Here is a 6000-nt window from a genome sequence, read left to right as displayed (position 1 = left end):
GTGAAGCACTGGAATGCTTTACCTAGGGAGGTGGTGGAGTCTTCTTCCTTGGAGGTTTTTAAGGCCCGGCTTGACAAAGCCCTGGCTGGGATGATTTAGTTGGGAATTGGTCCTGCTTGGAGCAGGGGGTTGGACTAGATGACCTCCTGAGGTCCCTTCCAACCCTGATATTCTATGATTCTATGATTCAGGCCCCCACTTCTCTAACCATTAGACCCACTCACTTCCCAGAACCCAGAGTAGAACTCAGGTGTCTGGTTCCTAGCTCCCCTGTTCAAACCACTAGCCCCTACTCCCCACTCTAGACAGTGGGAGGTAATTCAGCTGTGTGGATGCTGGCCCTGGCATGGGAGCCAAGTGCTCAGTCGGTCCCAGGGTGGGCAGGCTGCCCGGGCATGCAGCTGAAATGAGTGATTGATGGGGCCTATAGATCCGGCGTCTCCACGAGGTGCCAGTATACACCATATACAAAGCAAATGAGCCGGGGCAGGCTGGCTGACAGGCCCTGATCCAGCCATGGGGGGGGTGGGGGAAGGGGAGAGGGGCTGGCGCATGGCCCCACTGTGGCTTGGAGACACAGGGAAGGGCCTATGGGCTCCATAGGCCCTGAGAGACCCACACAGCCGGCTGGAGCTGCGGGGCTCTGATCACAGCGGGCAGGGGCTGATGCTGATGCTGGGTTTGTGGGCTCAGACACTGGAGATGGGGGCGGGGGCAAGAGCAGGCCAGGCCTCTCCTCACAGGGAGGACCAACAACAGCCGCTCCCACCCGATGCCCGCTTGGTGTGAGTTGAGTGTGAGGGCCTCAGCCCAGCTCCCGATGAGACAGGGACCCCTCCCAGCACTAATCACCCACTGCCGAGAGGACAAGGCCTGGCTGAGCAGGGGATGGGGCCCCCGGTGGATCCCAGCAGGGCAGGGCAGGGCAGGGCATGAGGGCAGCACTGGGGGCTGTTGTGCCCGCAGGCTCCAGGGCAGCCCAGTATCACTAGGTGGCACTCATGGCCCATTGCTGGGTCCAGGCTGTGGCACGTGTCCAGGCCCCTTCACTCCCTCTGGGGCTGGGCTGGGAGGCTGCCCCCACTCAGACCTGGGTGGGGCACTGAGGGCACCCACCCATGTTCTCCCATGACTGGGGAGGGGGAGGGGCTCAGCCCCTGGGCCCATCCCCCAGGACCGTGGAGGGGGGGGAGGAGGAGCCCGCTAGGGGCCTGGCTATGAAGGTGGGGAGGGGCAGGGGGCATCTGTGTGTACTGGGGGGGAAGGGGGCTGAGGGGTGGGGGCTGGGGGTATTGTCTGTAACACTGTGGTAGCGGGAGGGGGGACAGTTCTGGTTCTGACCTGGGGTGGGGGGAGGAGTCTCACAAGCCCTGAGAGCCGGGGGGAGGGGGCACCCTTTTCCTGGCGGGTGCTGGTGCCACCACAGCCTTGTTCTTGGCCTGTGTAGGAGGGCGGTTCCCCAGGGTCCTGTCCCCGCTCTGGGGCGATCAATGCAGAACCCAGGAGTCCGAGCTCCCAGCCCCCCCTCCTCCCCCCACTCCCGCCACACTCTAACCCAGTAAACTCCACTTCCTGCCCTAACCACTGGGGAAAAACCCAGGAGTCCGGTCTCTGCCCACTGCTCTAACCACTCTTCCAGGCTCCTCCCTCCCTAGTGTGGTCACTGGGATGACACTGCCCCTGCTGCTTGGGGTATTGGCACCACCCCAGGCACTGCTGTCAACGTTGCTGTTGTATGGGGCAGCAGCGCCACCTGCTGGAGGGTGCATGAATGCAGGGCCCAGCTTTTAGGGCAGCAGCCACCTGGTGCCCAAGTCTTTGCGTGGCCCTTGGAATCAGGGCAAAGGGGCGAGCACCCGACTGGGGCAGAAGTGTGTGTGTGTGGGGGGGGACCTGGGGAGGTGGGCACTTCCCAAGAGACGCTGGTGGAGGCCCTTTCCCCCCCACACACTCCCCATAGCAAGGGTTTGGGTCTGGGGCACTTTCATCAGGCCCCCATGAACCATGAGCTGCAGAACCTAGCTCAAGAATCTGAGTTTGTCATTGTAGCAAATCCTGTCTCTGCCCCACCCCTCGGGTGTGGAGACACTTTGAACCCACGAGCTAGGCGAGGCTGGGGGCCCATGGATGGAGAAGGTGGAGGGGGCTGTGGGACCAGAGATGGGGAAGGTGGAGGGGACTGGGGGTCCATGGACCATAGAATCAGAGAATATCAGGGTTGGAAGGGACCTCAGGAGGTCATCTAGTCCAACCCCCTGCTCAAAGCAGGACCAACACCAACTAAATCATCCCAGCCAGCGCTTTGTCAAGCCGGGCCTTAAAAACCTCTAAGGAAGGAGATTCCACCACCTCCCTAGATAACCCATTCCAGGATGGGGGAGGCGGGGGGGAGGGGGGGACTGGGGGCCTGTGGATGGGGAAGGTGGGGGGGCTGGAGGACCAGGGATGGGGAAGGTGGAGGAGACTGGGGGTCCATGAATGGGGGAGACAGAGTGGCTGGGGGACCAGGGATGGGGAAGATGGAGGGGGCTGGGGGCCTGTGGATGGGGGTGGGTGGGAGAGCTGAGGGACCGGGGATGGGGAAGGTGGAGGGGGCTGATGGGGGCCTGTGGATGGGGGAGGTGGAGGGGCTGAGGGACAAGGGATGGGGGAGGTGGGGGGGCTGAGGGACAAGGGATGGGGGAGGTGGGGGGGGGCTGGGGGCCTGTGGATGGGGGGAAGCAGGGGGGCCCTCAGCAGTCACTCTCCCATGTCCATAGGCCGTGGGACCCAGGGTTGGGGTCACTCCAGTGTGGGGCATCTGGTTACTATGGCGACAGCCTGGCGGGATCAATCCCTGCCCTGTCTTTGTGGTCTCACTCACCTGCCAGCTAGACTCCTTGGGGCGGGGGGGGTCTCAGAGTCAGTCCCAGCCTCCACCCCTCCAGGGCTCTGCTGCCATCCTGGGCTGCTGAGTCGTCCGTCCCATGAGTGCCAGGGTCATGCCCCCCCATTAGGGTGAGTCTCGCTCCCCCCCCCATGGAAACTGAGGAAAAATGGGCGAGGGCAGCAGAGCATGCCCAGGGTGGGACATGGCACGGACCCAGGGCTGGCACCAGGGCTACCCTTCCCCTGGGTGCCTTGCTCCCATCATGCCCCTGGGCACAGAGGAGCCCCAACAGGACACTGCCAGGCTCTCCCCAGGACTCAGGGCCCCAGTGTCTGTCGGCTCCTCCCCAGCTGGGCCCCCGGCTTGTATCTCCCGGGCCCCGCCGTGTGCCCCCCCAGCCAGTGGAGCTAGGAGGGTGCCAGGGGCTGGTGTCTCTCTGCACCCTCCCTGGGGGGTTGTGACCAAATGCCCTAGGCACCTGCCCAGCTGCACGCCTGCCCCTAGGCACAACCCTCTGTGGCCTCCGCACCCTCTAGGGCCAGGTGATGATCCTGCCAGGGCTGGAGTCACATTCCTTCCCCCACAGGCCGGGCCCGCATGTCTGGTGCTCGATGGATGCAGGGACCGGCCACGTCATGGGCAGAGAAGCAGGGATCTGTGTACGCAAGGCAGAGCCCAGAGCCAACCAGCAAGCACCATTCAGACCAGGGCACCAGCCACTCACAACCCTACTAGTGGTTAGAGTGGGGGAGGCTGGGAGTCAGGACTCCTGGGTTCTAGCCCCAGCTCTGGGAGGGACATGGAGCCTCGGGGGTAAAAGCAAGTAGGCGGTTGGAGGGAGGGGGGCTGGGAGTCAGGATTCCTGGGGACTAGCCCCAGCTCTGTCACTTACCCTTGGGCCAGTCTCAGTCCTGCTCTATGCCTCAACCCTTGGGCCAGTCTCAGTCCTGCTCTATGCCTCAGTTTCCCCCCTTAACCAAGATTAACGCTCCCACTTTACCTACCGCTGCTGTGCTTGTGGGGATGCTACGGGCCGACTCCTCCGCTCCCTGCCTTGGGGGAATCGGGCATTGCCCCACAGAGCCAGCAAGAGCTGAACCAGGCTCAAGGCCCAGCCCGGCCCTGCCCAGCCTCTCTGCCCGGTGCAGTGCAGGCTCCTCGCTGGGGGCCGTGGGGCCTGGGCCAGATTTGTCTTGTGGCTCCTGTTCCCTTTGCTGGGAAAAGAAACTCCCTGTGCCTGAGCAGGGCTCAGGGGACAGCCCAGCGCCCGCACCAGGGTCGGGATCCCAGCGAGGGGGGCTTTCCATCTGCCAGTCACACAGCAGGGGGGAGGGGGGACTTGGCCCATGCTGGCACCGCCAGTGCCAGGAACACAGAATTGACCCAACTGAAAAATCACGAGGCTGCTTCGTCCCTTGGCTCCTTGGGCTGGGAATCCCCATGAGCAGCCTCGCTGAGCCAGTGCTGCGGTGCTCCGCCTAACAGCTGCCTTGCTGCAGCCCAGAGGTGGCTGCATTTCAGTGCTGGGAGCCTGCCCCACTCTGAGTGCCATGAGCCCTTTGCTGCCCTGGGGTGCCATCCGGAGGGGGAAAGGGGAGGGACCTGGGAACCTGGCTACACTGAGCCCCATCTGCAAAGGTTTGCGAGCCTCATGCAGGATGCTTCCCCGCAGACACTACTCCACAACAAGCATGTCAGCCAGGCAGGCATTAGCCGGGCAATGAGCTGGCTGGTGGCCATGTGCCCATGCGTGTGGGCACCACTGCCCTCTGCTGGCTGGAATCAGACGTGCTCAACTCTGGGTCATAACCCATGCACTGTCCCCAGCTAGCAGGGATTCTCTTTCACCTCCTGTACTGGGGCTGGGGGTCTCCTGGGTTCTAGGCCTGGGTGGGCGCAGCCTGTGCAGTGCCAGGGTGGAGTACTGGGGGAGGGCGCTATAGGGCACAGGGGCCGGCGCAGCGACAGACACACACAGCGAACCTGGGCATTGTGGAGTCAAACCTTGAACTTTATTGTTGTCAGGGTGCGGGGGGCTCGAGCGGAAACACGTCAGTGTCACGGCGAGAATCCAGCACAGGACGGACGTTTGGGGTGGAGGCAAAGCCTGGGAGGGCGGTGGGGGGGCGTGCAGGATCTCACTCAAGAGCCCCGCGTAGGACAGTGCTTGGCTGAGGTAATGCAGGGAGCATGTGACCCGGACCCCCCCCCCCCCAAGCGGAGGCCCCCCTTGTCTATTGCTTTTGCTTTATCACAGTTTTGCTGGCGGAGTTGGGAATTGCAGGCGCGAGCTGGGGGGGTCTGATGCTGAGCTCTGAGCCGGCAGGGGTATGGGCAGCATGGGGGGTTCAGGAGCCCTGGGCAGGAGCAGGTGTCTAGCCTGGAGCCTAACCCCAGCCCCCAATTGTCCCAGGGCGCTGAGCTCTGAGGCATTCCCCCCCCCCAGACCGTGGGCTGAAGGGGGGGGGGGGGGACAGCAGCATCCAGCCCCATCAAGTGCCTGCCCCACAACTAAGGAGCTAGAGGGGCAGGACCCCTTGTCCCTGACCATGCAGGGGGTGGCCCAAGGGCTAGATCAGCCCCCAGCCAACCCCTTGGAGGTGGAAGCTGGTTCGAGCCCCCACCCCGGGCCTGGGGCAGGAGTGGACGTCCCTGGCCCCACAGTTGAGATCAGCGTCCCCTGCTGCCCCCAGGGTCAAGGGAGCCATGGGAGCTGAACCTCTCCAGACAATCAGAGGCTGCATTTGGGCAAGTGGCCAGGCCAGGGGCCTGCTGAGGTGTCATGTGTCATGGGCCCCGCACTGCTGGGGGCGGGGGGCAATTCTCCTCCAGCAGCCAGGGCTTTGGGGGCAGTGACTGACACCTGGGGGGGGAGGTGCTGGCCTGTCACATGAGCCCTGTGCTGGGGGACACCCAGTCATTGGAGCACCCGGCACCATACAAAAGGGCAGCCATGGGGGCCAGGCCAGCATTCCCAGGGTTGCCGAGGTACGGACGGGGGACTGTTTTGGTATTAGCCCTCCCCCCCTCCAGCCTGGCACTGCCAGTCCCGGGCATTGAACGAGGGTCTGGGATTTCACGGCTGGGGGGGCCTAGGCGGGAGGGGAGGAGGGCTGGTTAATCTCCAGGAA

The sequence above is a fragment of the Emys orbicularis genome, chromosome 19 (assembly GCF_028017835.1).
Source record: "Emys orbicularis isolate rEmyOrb1 chromosome 19, rEmyOrb1.hap1, whole genome shotgun sequence".
NCBI classification, from domain to species: domain Eukaryota; kingdom Metazoa; phylum Chordata; order Testudines; family Emydidae; genus Emys; species Emys orbicularis.
The sequence above is the reverse complement of the archived record's forward strand: the minus strand, read 5'-3'. Positions refer to the sequence as shown.